We start from the raw sequence: 16,075 nt of genomic DNA, 5'->3' as shown, positions 1-16,075 counted from the left end.
CATAATAATAAAAAAATTATATATATATATGGTATTTAAAAAATAAATACATAATAATAAGAAGAAATAAATAAAAAATAAATAAATAAATACATATAGATATATAATTAATTTTATATTATTACATAATTGCTAATGCTCCTATGCAAAATTATTCTATGAACATAATGCAAAGGTCTTGGTGACTTTTTCAGGACTGCACTTATAAAATGTCTTCTCACTCCTTCACACTCTGGCTTTTTTCAGGCTCAGTAACAATGTATTGATCTGGCCAAGAAGAGAAAGCTAGGGGGATGCAAAGGAAATCTGGGACTGGGAGCAGCATGAGCCCACAGCGTGTTCCTGTGCATCTGACGTCAGTGTTCCTGGGATGGAGATGTCAGACAACCCCCCCAGTGAGGCCCCACACCAGCCACATGGAGTTGGTCTGCTGACTTCTGCAATGTCATTGTTCTGAAGGGGTGAGTGTAACCTTGTTCTTCTCTAACCTACAACCAGGGATTCCTGGAGCACTAAGGCCCCTTCATAGGTCCTTGGGGGTCCCCTGAGCAGTTGCAGATTGATCTCCTACCTGACACAGTCCTCAATGTAACGCCTGGTGTGAGAATATCAGACGAACGATCGTCCATTTTTTGGGTGGGTTTCTTGTCATGTTAGACTCCCTATCGAAAATGAAGAGGTTTCTCAGCTTCTCCTACAACAGAATACGACTTCGGAAGAAACGACAGGGATTGTGTTTTCAGATGAAAACTGCACTGATTAAATGAAAATCGTACAAGAAAAATGTTCATGTTTGTCGCTTGGGATATTTCCGGATGAATTGTGGTGATCGGCTCTCGAAATCAGATTATTGTACGATCGATTCAACAGCAGAATTATTTACGCGATTTTCTGACCGTGTGTACTAGGCTTTAGGGGCAGGACACTGACCATCAGTCCAAAGGGTGACTGCAATTTTAAAAATTTGTGTTTGTTTTTTGGCCATTATTATTACGCAGTATTTTAATGTTTATTACTAAATAATAATAATACAAATAATAATAGTAATAATAATAATCACCATCATAAATCATCATCATTGTTTTTTGGCCATTAATTAAGTGAATGCACAGTACTTAAAGTGCTATATTTATGCCTGTACTAAATAATAATAATAATAATAATAAAATAATAATCATAATCACGAATAATAATCACAATCATTAATAATAATAATAATAATAATAATCACCATAATACATAATAATAATAATAATACAAATAATAATAGTAATAATCATCATCATGAATACTACTACTACTAATAATAATAATCACCATCATAAATCATCATCATTGTTTTTTGGCCATTAATTAAGTGAATGCACAGTACATAAAGTGCTATATTTATGCCTGTACTAAATAATAATAATAGTAATAATAATAATAATAATAAAATAATAATCATAATCACGAATAATAATCACAATCACACATAATAATAATAATAATAATAATAATAATAATAAGGGTTCCTCCAAATTCTAAACCCTACCAGGCATTTTTTTTTTTTACAAAAAAATGACATATTCTAATTTTATATTATTACCTTTAAAACATATAATACAGTATTTAAAAATAAATACATAATAATAATAATAATAATAATAATAAAAAAAAAAATAAATAAATACATTATATATATATACAGTATTTTAAAAAATAAATACATAATAATAACAATAAATTAATTATATATATATATACAGTATTTAAAAAATAAATACATAATAATACCAATAAATAAGTAAATTATATATATATATATACAGTATTTAAAAAATAAATACATAATAACAATAAATAAATTATATATATATACAGTATTTAAAAAATAAATACATAATAATAATAAATAAATTATATATATATATATACAGTCATGGCCGAAATTGTTGGCACCCTTGATATTTTTCCTGAAAATCAAGTATTTCACACAAAAAAGGTATTGCATTAACACATGTTTTGCTATACACATGTTTATTCCCTTTGTATGTATTGGAACAAATATAAAACAGAGGCAGAAAAGCAAATATGACATAATGTCACACAAAACCCCAAAAATGGGCTGGACAAAAGTATTGGCACCCTTAACTTAATATTTGGTTGCACACCCTTTGGAAAACATAACTGAAATCAGTCGCTTCCTATAACCATCAATAAGCTTCTGACACCTCTCACCCGGAATTTTGGACCACTCTTCCTTTGCAAACAGCTCCAGGTCTCTCTTATTGGAAGGACACCTTTTCCCAACAGCAATTTTAAGATCTCTCCACAGGTGTTCAATGGGATTTAGATCTGGGCTCATTGCTGGCCACTTCAGAACTCTCCAGCGCTTCTTTGCCATCCATTTCTGAGTGCTTTTTGACGTATGTTTGGGGTCATTGTCCTGCTGGAAGACCCAGGATCTTGGACGCAAACCCAGCTTTCTGACACTGGGCCCTACAGTGCGACCCAAAATCCTTTGGTAATCCTCAGATTTCATGATGCCTTGCACACAGTCAAGGCACCCAGTGCCAGAGGCAGCAAAACAACCCCAAAACATCATTGAACCTCCACCATATTTTACCGTAGGTACTGTGTTTTGTTCTTTGTAGGCCTCATTCCGTTTTCGGTAAACAGTAGAATGATGTGCTTTACCGAAAAGCTCTATCTTGGTCTCATCTGTCCACAAGACGTTTTCCCAGAAGGCTTTTGGCTTACTCAAGTACATTTTGGCAAACTGTAGTCTTGCTTTTTTATGTCTCTGTGTCAGCAGTGGGGTCCTCCTGGGTCTCCTGCCATAGCGTTTCATTTCATTTAAATGTCGACGGATAGTTCGCGCTGACACTGATGCTCCCTGAGCCTGCAGGACAGCTTGAATGTCTTTGGAACATGTTTGGGGCTGCTTATCCACCATCCGGACTATTCTGCGTTGCAATCTTTCATCAATTTTCCTCATCCGTCCACGACCAGGGAGATTAGCTACAGTGCCATGGGTTGCAAACTTCTTGATAATGTTGCGCACTGTGGACAAAGGCAAATCTAGTTCTCTGGAGATGGACTTGTAACCTTGAGATTGTTGATATTTTGCCACAATTTTGGTTCTCAGGTCCTCAGACAGTTCTCGTCTCCTCTTTCTGTTGTCCATGCTTAGTGTGGCACAGACAGACACACAATGCAAAGGTTAAGTGAACGTCTCTCCTTTTTATCTGCTTTCAGGTGTGATTTCTATATTGCCCACACCTGTTACTTGCCCCAGGTGAGTTTACAGGAGCATCACATGCTTGTAACATTCTTATTTATCCGCAGTTGTGAAAGGGTGCCAATACTTTTGTCCAGCCCATTTTTGGAGGTTTGTGTGACATTATGTCGAATTTGCTTTCTTTCCTCCCTTTTTTTGTTTTGTCCCAATACACACAAAGGGAATAAACATGTGTATAGCAAAACATGTGTTAATGCAATACGTTTCGTGAGAAATACATGATTTTCAGGAAAAATATCAAGGGTGCCAACAATTTCGGCCATGACTGTATATATATATATATATATATATATAAAATTAATTTTATATTATTACATAGTGCTAATGCCTGACAAAGATTGTCACATACATGTACTCCTGCGCTGGAAGATGGACCCCACAAAGACTAGAACCACATGTAGGATGCCTAGAAAATGCACGCCTTGCTGCTCCCAACGGACCAGGGGAATGTACTGCATGCCAAGAAATGTTTCGAGGACTTGCCTCTTTCCCAAATTTTAAACCCTACCAGGTATTTTTTTTTGTTAACAAAAAAATGACATATTCTAATTTTATATTATTACCTTTACAACATATAATACAGTATTTAAAAAATAAATACATAATAATAATAAATAAATACATTTTCTATTTATTTTATTATTTATTTCAGGTACTTATATACCGCCATCAATGTACGCAGCACTTTACATATATATTGTACATTCACATCAGTCCCTAACCCTCAAGGGGCGTACAATCTAAGGTCCCTAACTCACATTCATACATACACATACTAGGGACAATTTAGACAGGAGCCAATTAACCCCCCAGCATGTCTTTGGAGTGTGGGAGGAAACTGGAGTACCCGGAGGAAAGCCACCCAGTCACAGGGAGAACATGCAAACTCCAGGCAGGAAGTCGAACCAGCGACCCTAGTACTGCCAGGTGGAAGTGCTAACCATTTAGCCACTGTGCTGCCCAATATATATATATATATATATATATATATATATATATATATATATATATATATATACACAGTATTTAAAAAATAAATACAGGATAATATTAATAAATAAATTATATATATATATATATATATATATATATATATATATATATAATATTTAAAAAATAAAGACATAATAATAATAATAATAAAAAAAATTATATATATATACGGTATTTAAAAAATAAATACATAATAATAAAAACAATTATATATATATATATATATATATATATATGGTATTTAAAAAATAAATACATAATAATAAAAACAATTATATATATATATACGGTATTTAAAAAATAAATACATAATAAAAAAAATTATATATATATATATACGGTATTTAAAAAATAAATACATAATAAAAAAAATTATATATATATATATGGTATTTAAAAAATAAATACATAATAAAAAAATTATATATATATACGGTATTTAAAAAATGAATACATAATAATAAAAAAAATTATATATATATATATATATAAATATATATATATATATACGGTATTTAAAAAATAAATACATAATAATAAAAAAATTTATATATATATATATATACGGTATTTAAAAAATAAATACATAATAAAAAAATTATATATATATATATATATATATACGGTATTTAAAAAATAAATACATAATAATAAAAAAAATTATATATATATATATGGTATTTAAAAAATAAATACATAATAAAAAAATTATATATATACGGTATTTAAAAAATAAATACATAATAATAAAAAAAATTATATATATACGGTATTTAAAAAATAAATACATAATAAAAAAATTATATATACGGTATTTTAATAATAAATACATAATAATAAAAAAAATTATATATATATATATATATATATATATATACGGTATTTAAAAAATAAATACATAATAAAAACATTATATATATATATATATATATATACGGTATTTAAAAAATAAATACATAATAATAAAATAAATTATATATATATATATATATATATATATACGGTATTTAAAAAATAAATACATAATAAAAAAATTATATATATATACGGTATTTAAAAAATAAATACATAATAATAAAAAAATTATATATATATATGGTATTTAAAAAATAAATACATAATAATAAGAAGAAATAAATAAAAAATAAATAAATAAATACATATAGATATATAATTAATTTTATATTATTACATAATTGCTAATGCTCCTATGCAAAATTATTCTATGAACATAATGCAAAGGTCTTGGTGACTTTTTCAGGACTGCACTTATAAAATGTCTTCTCACTCCTTCACACTCTGGCTTTTTTCAGGCTCAGTAACAATGTATTGATCTGGCCAAGAAGAGAAAGCTAGGGGGATGCAAAGGAAATCTGGGACTGGGAGCAGCATGAGCCCACAGCGTGTTCCTGTGCATCTGACGTCAGTGTTCCTGGGATGGAGATGTCAGACAACCCCCCCAGTGAGGCCCCACACCAGCCACATGGAGTTGGTCTGCTGACTTCTGCAATGTCATTGTTCTGAAGGGGTGAGTGTAACCTTGTTCTTCTCTAACCTACAACCAGGGATTCCTGGAGCACTAAGGCCCCTTCATAGGTCCTTGGGGGTCCCCTGAGCAGTTGCAGATTGATCTCCTACCTGACACAGTCCTCAATGTAACGCCTGGTGTGAGAATATCAGACGAACGATCGTCCATTTTTTGGGTGGGTTTCTTGTCATGTTAGACTCCCTATCGAAAATGAAGAGGTTTCTCAGCTTCTCCTACAACAGAATACGACTTCGGAAGAAACGACAGGGATTGTGTTTTCAGATGAAAACTGCACTGATTAAATGAAAATCGTACAAGAAAAATGTTCATGTTTGTCGCTTGGGATATTTCCGGATGAATTGTGGTGATCGGCTCTCGAAATCAGATTATTGTACGATCGATTCAACAGCAGAATTATTTACGCGATTTTCTGACCGTGTGTACTAGGCTTTAGGGGCAGGACACTGACCATCAGTCCAAAGGGTGACTGCAATTTTAAAAATTTGTGTTTGTTTTTTGGCCATTATTATTACGCAGTATTTTAATGTTTATTACTAAATAATAATAATACAAATAATAATAGTAATAATAATAATCACCATCATAAATCATCATCATTGTTTTTTGGCCATTAATTAAGTGAATGCACAGTACTTAAAGTGCTATATTTATGCCTGTACTAAATAATAATAATAATAATAATAATAAAATAATAATCATAATCACGAATAATAATCACAATCATTAATAATAATAATAATAATAATAATCACCATAATACATAATAATAATAATAATACAAATAATAATAGTAATAATCATCATCATGAATACTACTACTACTAATAATAATAATCACCATCATAAATCATCATCATTGTTTTTTGGCCATTAATTAAGTGAATGCACAGTACATAAAGTGCTATATTTATGCCTGTACTAAATAATAATAATAGTAATAATAATAATAATAATAAAATAATAATCATAATCACGAATAATAATCACAATCACACATAATAATAATAATAATAATAATAATAATAATAATAAGGGTTCCTCCAAGGGTTTCTGACCGTGTGTACTAGGCTTTAGGGTCAGGACACTGACCATCAGTCCAAAGGGTCGCTGCAATTTTAAAAATCTGTGTTTGTTTTTTGGCCATTATTATTACTCAGTATTTTAATGTTTATTACTGAATGTTTATTACTAAATAATAATAATACAAATAATAGTAATAATCTTCATCATCATCATGAATAATACTACTACTACTACTACTAATAATAATAATAATAATAATAATAATAATAATAATCACCATCATAAATCATCATCATTGTTTTTGACCATTAATTAAGTGAATGTACAGTACATAAAGTGCTATATTTATGCCTGTACTACATAAAAATAATAAAAATTATAATAAAAAATTATAATCATAATCACGAATAATAATCACAATCATAAGAAATAATATTAATAACAATAATAATAATAAGGGTTCCTCCAAGGGTTTCTGACTGGCTTTAGGGGCACAACACTGACCATCAGTCCAAAGGGTGACTGCAATTTTAAAAATCTGTGTTTGTTTTTTGGCCATTAACTAAGTGAATGCACAGTACCTGTACTAAATAATAATAATAATAATAATAATAACAATAATAAAAAAAAATAATAATAGTCTGTGTTTGTTTTTTGGCCATTATTATTACACAGTATTTTAATGTTTATTACTGAATGTTTATTGCTAAATAATAATAATAATAATACAAGTAATAATAATAATCACCATCATACATAATAAGAATAATATAAATAATAATACATAATAATAATAAGGGTTCCTCCAAGGGTTTCTGACTGGCTTTAGGGTCACAACACTGACCATCAGTCCAAAGGGTGACTGCAATTTTAAAAATCTGTGTTTGTTTTTTGGCCATTAACAAAGTGAATGCACAGTACCTGTACTAAATAATAATAATAATAATAATAATAATAACAATAATAAAAAAAAATAATAATAGTCTGTGTTTGTTTTTTGGCCATTATTATTACACAGTATTTTAATGTTTATTACTGAATGTTTATTGCTAAATAATAATAATAATAATACAAGTAATAATAATAATCACCATCATACATAATAAGAATAATATAAATAATAATACATAATAATAATAAGGGTTCCTCCAAGGGTTTCTGACTGGCTTTAGGGTCACAACACTGACCAGTCCAAAGGGTGACTGCAATTTTAAAAATCTGTGTTTGTTTTTTGGCCGTTATTATTACAAAGTGTTTTAATGTTTATTACTGAAAATTATTTTGTTGCACTGAGCTGGTGGTGTGAAAGATAAATACCCTCTGGGTGCCATATTCACTAAACAGTGTGCTTTTTTATTATTTTAATAAGTATTATATCTAAAACCTAATGATCATGCTAATGCACCAACTGCTATAGATAAAATCATTTTAGTAAGGGTTTTTGAGACCTGAATATTATTACAAATTAAGTGAATGTACAGTACATAAAGCACTGTGTAAATTGGCAGTGCATTATTTATTCCTGTAATAAATAATAATAATAAAAATAATAATAATAATCATCTTCATAATGAATAATAATAATAATCACCATCATGCAAAATAATAATAATAAGATTTCCTCCAAGGGTTTCTGACCGTGTGTACTAGGCTTCAGGGGCAGGACATTGACCATCTGTCCAAAGGGTCACTGCAATTTTAAAAATCTGTGTTTGTTTTTTGGCCATTAATTAAGTAAATGCACAGTACATAAAGTGCTATATTTATACCTGTACAAAATAATTATAATAATAGTAATAATAATAATAATAAAAAAAAAATCATCATCACGAATAATAATAATAACCACCATAATACATAATAATAATAATAATAATACATAATTATAATAATACATAATAATAATAATAATAATAATACATAATAATAAGGGTTCCTCCAAGGGTTTCTGACTGGCTTTAGGGGCAGGACACTGACCATCAGTCCAAAGGGTCGCTGCAATTTTGAAAATCTGTGTTTGTTTTTTGGCCATTATTATTACACAGCATTTTAATGTTTATTACTGAAAATTATTTTGTTGCACTGAGCTGGTGGTGTGAAAGATAAATACCCTCTGGGTGCCATATTCACTAAACAGTGTGCTTTTTTATTATTATTATTTTTTTTTTAAAAGAAACTTTATTGGGTTTTATTGTACACACAAAATAACCAACGATGAGGTTTGTCAGTATTCATAGCGTGGCAACATGCCATATCAGAGGAATAAATTCCAGGATAACAATTTTACTCATAAACATATTACAGAAGCCCCGAAAGAATCCGAGAGGGAGTAGAGAAGTTTGAAAAGAAGAGTATCTATGGGAAAATATAGAACATGTAATATATCAGGGTACAAGGGCTTGAAGTTAAAATATGCAGGATTTCGAAAAATCACATATATATATATAATCATACGTAAAGCAAAAAGAATAAGCGACGTGAGCAATGTTAACCATTTGTCATATCTAGAGATGAGCGAATCGAACATGACGAAGTGGAATTCGTTCCGAAGATTTGGAAAAATTCTATTCGCGACGAATCTGAAGATTAGCAAACTTCAGATGCACGAATCGAATTTTCCCAAAAATGGCGGCGACATGTGTGGCGACGGAGAAAATGGACAGAGAAGATGGGGCGGGGATCTCTGGGAAGGCGCGCAGACAAGGCGCGCTGACCCATAATGCATTCATGACATGTGATCGCATTAGCCAATCAGCAGCCAGCCAGCACTGTGTAATGGTGGAGCTATAAATCGCGGCCATCTTAGAATTCTCCATTAGCCTCCGGTCATTCAAGAGAGACAGACCTGTGTGTGACCCTGCTCAGTGGGTCAGGGCAATAAAGCTCCCGGTTCGCAGGTTGTTCCGTCTTATGGATGGAAGTACGACGGTATATGATCTTCTTCGCACCCACGGCATTACCTCGTAGAATTTCTGCATTGCATCTGCAATCACAACGCTGACTTCCCGGATCGCCACTCAGCCATTGGACTCTTGATAGTCGTCTCCCCACACTGCTGCTGGGGGGACTTTTTAACATAGGCCTCTGTATGGCCTTCAATTTAAGCTGCTTACGCTTCGCCACTCTGCCATGGGCCCCTGTACCGCCTCCTCATGCTGCTGCCAGGTCCAGAGTGTGTCATGGGTCCCTGTACGGCCTCCCATTGCTGCTGCCTCCACCGCCACCCTGCGCCATGTGTCTCTGTCGTCTGCTCACGCTGCTGACGGCTTCCGCTTTTTAACTGAGGCCTGTGTTTGGCTTCCGAATACTGCTGCATCCACCGCCACCCTGCGCCATGTGCCTCTGTCGTCTGCTCACGCTGCTGCCAGGTCCATACTGATTCATGGCCCCCTGTACCGGCTCCTCATGAACGTGGTTCAGCGGGTTTGCATCACTTAACGGCAAATCGTTGACAAACGCTGGGACGTTCAGTGTTGTGCGCATTAAGCCAGACACCAAAGGGCAGCACAGACCTGTTATTACTCGCTCAAGCATGGCTGAACAAAACCAGTCTCTACCACAAATTGGACCCAGACCTGCCCAGGGTCTCGTAAGTAGATTGCACGGAGGAGTAGAGTTCGTTATTGGAATTAACTGTGAGGGACTTTTAAACCTAGGCCTGTGTATGGCCTTCAATTGAAGCTGCTTCTGCTCCGCCACTCTGCCATTGGACTCTTGATAGTCGTCTCCCCACGCTGCTGCTGGGGGGACTTTTTAACATAGGCCTCTGTATGGCCTTCAATTTTAGCTGCTTAGGCTGGCCATACATTATACAATTATCTGCAGATTTTCTGCCCAATTTCCTTTAGATTTACCTTCAACTATGTAGTGCAAGGGCCTGCCTAATTGGATACAACTGAAAGTGTTGTTTAGGTTTGTCCTCCTATTATATGGTTTTTGGTAAATCTAAACCAAAAATCTGCAGATAATTGTATAATGTATGGCCAGCCTTACGCTCCGCCACTCTGCCATGGGCCCCTGTACCGCCTCCTCATGCTGCTGCCAGGCCCGTAATCTGCCATGGGCCCCTGTACCGCCTCCTCATGCTGCTGCCAGGCCCGTAATCTGCCATGGGCCCCCGTACCGACTCCTCATGCTGCTGCCAGGCCTGTAATCTGTCATGGGCCCCTGTACCGCCTCCTCATGCTGCTGCCAGGTCCAGAGTGTGTCATGGGTCCCTGTACGGCCTCCCATTGCTGCTGTCTCCATCGCCACACTCTGCCATGTGCCACTTTCAGGTCTCCTCACACTGCTGGTGGGTTCCATTTTGTCATAGGGTGCTGTATGGCCTCCCATTGCTGCTGCCTCCACCGCCACACTGTGGCTCCACACTCTGGTTTTGGCCCCGTGACTGCCCAAATGAGTGAAGTGTGCGGTGATTCTAAGATCGACGGCACTCATCTGCATGTCATACTGACTGACAGTATTATTTCTCTTCCCCAGCAGACTCCAAGGGCATTTAAATTAAAGGTACAGTGTTCTGCACTAATATAAAGGCTCTCTGAAGCCTAGAAACACCCTTTTAATAAGTTAAATTCGCAGCGAATATATTCGGCTCGAAGCGAATTTATTCAGCGAATTCGGCAAATCAGCCGAACCGAATTTTTGAATAATTCGCTCATCTCTAGTCATATCGACCAATAGGGAGGTCATCGTGCATGAGAGTAAGAAGTGAAGGGAAAGTGAAAATATAGGATAGAGATATAACAGTAGGAGTTGGAAAAGCCAGCATATAAAGAATATCCCAAAAGGGAAGGAAAGAGGGAGAACTGGAGTACAAGAAGTTATGTACCAAACGTCTGAGGCCAGAGGACCATGAAAACATGCCAGGATATAGAGATTAGGATAAAAAAATTAATAGACTGATAAAGTAATAATATAGTAAAGTATAATGAGATAGTAAAGTATAGTGAGAAGCAGCGCATCAGTATGTATAAAGATGTGCTAGTAGGGGACCACTTCATATAGGTCAGCAAGGAGTTATAAGCCAGAGTGGCGAAGTGGAAGGAGAGCAAAGCGAGAGCAAAGAAGATTTCTGAGAGGAACACAGCATTAATAATGTAGCAATCAGTTGACCCCTTGAGCAATAGTAACACCATGCATCAGGAATACCCTGGAAACTAGCTTAAATCTAGTTTAGAAAACCATGAGAGGGGTGCTGGGGCTCCGAACTAGGGAGTACTTTTGAAACATATTGACCCCACTTGCGGTTGAACTTTTCCACTCCTGTTGTAGAAGGAGCTATATGCAGACCAAGCCGATCCAATCAAAGTAGAAAGTTGAGTTCCAATTTGACGTCCGAGATGGTAGGCGGACAGTTGGAGACCCATTTTTCAATATAGACCTTCTCGCCGCCATCAAGCAAATGGATAGCCATGGTTTGGTTGCTCTGAACAAAGCAAGATGGCGGTGTGGGGCAGCAGACACTGATATTTCCAAATTGCCAAAGAGAAGAAGCAGCGGGTCCCTAGGTAACTGGAGAGTAGTGATGAAAAGCACAAAGTTCAAAAGTTGGTTCCAGAAGACACAGACCAGTGGACAATTCCAAAATCTGTGGTGAAGTGACGGTTTATATGAACCACAGAGCGGACATGTAGAGATCAATGAGTCTGCTCGGGAGTACAGGCAAGGCATATAGGCATGGTGCATAATTTTGAATTGCTGCTCCCTCCAAAATTCGTTCGTATTGAACGCACAGGTAGTATTAAAACCTGTGAGCATTTGCTCCGCGGTGAAGGCATTGTCAAAGTCTCGTATCCACGTTTTGACGGAAGAATAAGATTCCAGCGGTTTTGCATAGTGCATAGACAGTTGACCATATATATTGGATATGTTGTATTTTTGATTCCTTACAAGGACTTCTATCATAGTAGAGCAAAAGCGAGTGGACTTGTTTTGCACTATGGATTTCATATAATTCCTAACTTGCAAAATATACAAAAAATGATGGGAAGGTAAGTCAAACGAGCTAAGAATTTGTTGGAACGGAAGGGGGGATCCTGATGCTGAGTCATACAACTGACTTACAAGTCTAAGGCCCTGGTTATACCACTTTTCATAAGCTGCATGATGTTGAGAGACAGAAAAGGAAGGATTGTGATGGATAGGGAGATAGCGAGACAGCCAGGGAGAAACTCCTAGTCTACGTCTGACCTCCCTCCATGTGAAGAGGGTGTCCCGTATGAGTGGATTGTGTTTAAGATGTGGAGGAAGTGAGGCATAATTAGAATGTAGGAGGGCCGACAGATCATATGGGCTCACCATGGCAGATTCGAGTCGGTAATTAGAAAACACGGACGAACGGGAGATCCAATCTACACATACCCGTAAAATACAAGATAGATTGTAGAGCCTAATGTTGGGAAGGCCCAGACCACCCTCACATCTAGGAAGAAACAACTTATATATAGCTATTCGCGGACGGTGCCCCCTCCATAAGAAACTAGAAATCGCTTTATTCAGCCTGACTATATCCGTATGTTTGAGCAGGAGAGGGATAGTTTGAAGAGGATACAGAAGCTTCGGAAAACTCGTCATCTTGAAGAGGTGGGCTCTACCCATAAGTGATAATGGCAGTTCTTTCCACATTTCCAATTCCCCTAAAATTTTTTGGATTACTGGTGAATAGTTAAGAGAATAAAGGGACGAGGCTAATTTCCCAATTTTAATACCTAGATAAGTGATATGGTTCGTATTAATTTTAAAGAGTGAGTTGCCAGCCCACTCAGGGAGTCGAGCGTGATATAAGGGCAGAACCTCACTTTTCGCAAAATTAATACGGAGACCCGGGCAGCACCGAAAATCTGCAAAAACGGACTGAATGTACGGTAAGTCTAGAGTCGGGTTGGAGGTGAATATTAGTATGTTGTCCGCAAATAAAGCTAGACAAAGATCCTGTTGGGCAATTTGAATGCCATGAAGTTGTGATTGAAACAACAAGAAGCGGGCTAAGGGTTCTAAAGCTAAGTTGAAAAGCAGGGGGGACAATGGACAGCCCTGTCTTGTTCCCTTATGTAATGGAATGGGATTGGATATTTTCCCCGCCGCCACTACCTGAGCTGTCGGGGCGGAATACATAGCCTGAATTAAACGCGTGAATGGTCCGGAAAAGCCAAATTTAGTGAGGACCGAATAAAGCCATTGAAAACTTACATTGTCAAAAGCTTTTTCAGCGTCGAGGGAAACAATCGCTAGATCCTGTAATGGGTTATTTTTAGCCTGATGTAGAACTGTGAGCACTTTGCGGATATTTGAGGTGGCCGAGCGCCCCTTTATAAAGCCCGCTTGAGAAGGATGAATAAGGGTGGGCAAAATGATGGCCAAACGGTTAGCTACAATTTTAGAAAGAATCTTTGCATCTAGATTAAGGAGAGAAATGGGACGATAAGAACCAGGGTCCGAGGGGTCCTTGCCTTTTTTGGCTATTAATTTAATGTGGGCTTGGGAAGCTGATGGAAGATACACCCCACTCTCCTGAATAGACTGATATACCAGCTGTAGAGTAGGAGAGAGGGTTTTATCCATAAATTTATAAAATTCAGAGGTGTACCCGTCCGGGCCTGGAGCTTTACCATTGGCTAAGGAACTAATAGCTAGACAAATATCCGCTTGTGATATCGGGGCATTTAGAGATTGCAGTGCTATTGGATCTATTTGTGGTAGATGTACGCTGTCAAGAAAGGAGTGCGCCCGTGCCTGGTCTATAGGGTCCGACCCATATAAATTTGCGTAAAAACTTTCCAGAATAGATATAATCTCTTCCGAAGATTGTTTAAGTATCCCCTGAGAATCCTTTGAAGAGGTGAATTGCGTGGGGATAAAAGGCTTCCTACACATGCGCGCCAGAAGTTTGCCTGGTTTGTTACCAAACCTGTGATACTGTAAGTCAAGGTATGAGTGATGAAGTGTTTCCTGTGCTGCCGCCCAAGTGTTGAACTGGTTTTTAGCGTCCGCCCAAGCTGTCCTATTGTCCTGCGTATTTGAGTCCGTCATCCTGCGCTGAGTCAGTCTAAGAAGATTACTAGCCTCCGTGAAATGGTGCAGAATTCTTTTTTATATGCGGACGTAAAAGCAATAATTTTACCACGTAATACCGCCTTCCCCGTATCCCAAAATAAATTTGGATTAGAGACATGAGCCGCATTAGTAGATTGGAAATCTGCCCAGGTGTCTTGTAGCTGCCGGGAAAGCTCCTGATTATTTGCCAAAAACGAGGGGAAGTGCCATATCCTAGGGTGTGGTGTAGGATCTAAGAAATTTATAATGATAGAAATTGGAGAGTGATCCGATATGGCCATGTCATGTATGGTAGATGATACAACATGTTGCAACGTTGTGGGGTTGCAAAAAATATAATCGATTCGTGATAAAGAGTGGTGAACGGGAGAATAGAAAGTGTAATCTCTACCGTCTGGGTGTGTCAAGCGCCATATATCAGTAAATTGCATAGCTTCAACGAAACTACCAAGTAATGTGGGCGTTGGACGGGGAGGCTGAGTAGAGCGAGAGTCTCGGTCAACACTCTGCGATTTATCCTCCTGCTCCTGCATAACAGAAATCACCTCCCATGACAAGCGGCTTGTGGATATAGGGTGCCAGCCGTGAAGACAGGCCCTGAAAAACCTGCCTCGTCGGGGAGTTGGGTGCATATATGTTGGCAAGGACCAACTCTTGGGGTCCTATTTTGACATGTGCTGCTATGAAACGGCCTTCGGCATCTGCATCCACAGAGACCAATTCAGGATTAAGTCTCTTGTGAATAAGAATAAGTACCCCTGCTTTATTATTAAGGGAAGAGGAGCCGAAGACGTGACCCACCCAGAGTTTTCGCATACGGACAAAGTCAGGCTGTGTGAGATGAGTCTCTTGGAGTAGAGCTATATCCGCGCATAAGCGCCGCAGATGCTGCCATGCGTTTGTGAGGGGATCTGAGGCCTTTAACATCCCAGGAAAAAATACGTGTCATTCTAGCTGGGATAAGGTATGTGATAAGAAGATACGGGACTTACCAATTAGAGATGTAGTAACAATTAGCGCTGCTTCATTAGGCGGATGTGGGTGGTGTAAATCTGGTCTCAGAAGACGACGGAGATCTCCAAAGAAGAAGAAGTGGGATTGGAGAGAAAAAAGAGGAGAGAAAGCGAAGACAAGAGCAGGGGCCCTAGTAAAGCCCAACAAAAATACAAAAC

General features: G+C 36.5%; 1 protein-coding gene across 4 annotated transcripts in view; it reads left to right on the top strand.

Moving 5' to 3' along the window:
- The first annotated feature begins 256 nt into the window (after positions 1 to 256).
- Positions 257 to 16,075, top strand: part of LOC149439097 (NACHT, LRR and PYD domains-containing protein 12-like) — a 55,146-nt gene continuing 39,327 nt past the window's right edge. For 2 of the 4 annotated variants that reach the window (XM_089659479.1, XM_089659480.1), the window contains exons 1-2: positions 257 to 461; positions 5,590 to 5,804. The gene's annotated coding sequence lies outside the window, so the exon portion shown is untranslated. The remainder of the gene's footprint in view (positions 462 to 5,589; positions 5,805 to 16,075) is intronic. The other 2 variants (XM_089659482.1, XM_089659481.1) reach the window with 2 other exon arrangements.

This window comes from Staurois parvus, unplaced genomic scaffold, assembly GCF_062004578.1.
Source record: "Staurois parvus isolate SC_StPar_1 unplaced genomic scaffold, SC_StPar_1.0 ptg001161l, whole genome shotgun sequence".
Taxonomy (NCBI): domain Eukaryota; kingdom Metazoa; phylum Chordata; class Amphibia; order Anura; family Ranidae; genus Staurois; species Staurois parvus.
The sequence above is the reverse complement of the archived record's forward strand: the minus strand, read 5'-3'. Positions and strand labels throughout refer to the sequence as shown.